The sequence below is a fragment of the Gossypium arboreum genome, unplaced genomic scaffold (assembly GCF_025698485.1).
Source record: "Gossypium arboreum isolate Shixiya-1 unplaced genomic scaffold, ASM2569848v2 Contig01116_ERROPOS33580488, whole genome shotgun sequence".
Lineage (NCBI taxonomy): Eukaryota > Viridiplantae > Streptophyta > Magnoliopsida > Malvales > Malvaceae > Gossypium > Gossypium arboreum.
In genome coordinates this window covers 1887-2829 of record NW_026441218.1, presented here as the reverse complement: position 1 = coordinate 2829, position 943 = coordinate 1887, and positions in this window count along the sequence as shown.

Sequence of the window (943 nt, the reverse complement as noted above, 5' to 3'; positions counted from 1 at the left end):
AAGGTCCGAGGAATTATGGTATAGTTTCGGTATGGATGAGTACCTAGCCTCGTTTATTGTTTCATGTTGTGATAACTTTATTAATGGATGGTGGTTGAATGCTTATGACTTACTGAGTTATAAACTCACTCGGTGTTTTCTTGTCACCCCTTTTAGGTCTCTTGGACTCGTATTGTTTGCGTGCTTGGAACCGTCGTTGAAGTCATCACACCGGCTGGAAATCTTTTGGTATTGTCTTCGTAGTTGAACTAGGAGAACATTTGGCATGTATAGGCTATTATGTTTTGTTGAATTGTGGGTTGTAAACTTTAAGCCATGTGAAAATGGCCTATGTGGTCGTCGAGTGGGATGCTAGAACCTACAGCCACGAGTCTTAGAAACTTTAATTTTGATAAGGTGGCCATAAATTGTGTCATGTATGATGGATGATTAGTAAGGCCAAGGAAAGATTCATGAAATTGGCATAGTCTCATCGCGAATCAAGCTTTTCGACAGCGAAGAAGAGATGAGATGGAAAAATCACTAAAAATAGTAGAAGTAGAATTAAATAGTAAATAAATTATGATTGATGAATCTATTTTTATATGGACGAAACGAAACGACCATATGAGCAGTATACTGAGAGATATTAGAGTTCTCGTGAGACAGGACCAGAACGGTTTCTGGGTCCCCTGTAGCGACTTTGAAAATTTACTATAAATTATCCAAAAAGAATTAGAAGTCATGCCTTATATGTGAAGATTCCATTTTGAGTCTAGTTTCTTTAGAAACAAACGGTACCAGTATTAAAGCCCTGTACAGAGAGATATTCAAGTTGTAACGCGCGAAGGTCAGTGTAGTCGACCCCTGTAACATGGGTGACTTTAACTAATAAACTGTACCAATTGGCCAGACCAAAAATTCTAGAAATAAATCCAGGGATGGATATATGAGTCTAGTTTCA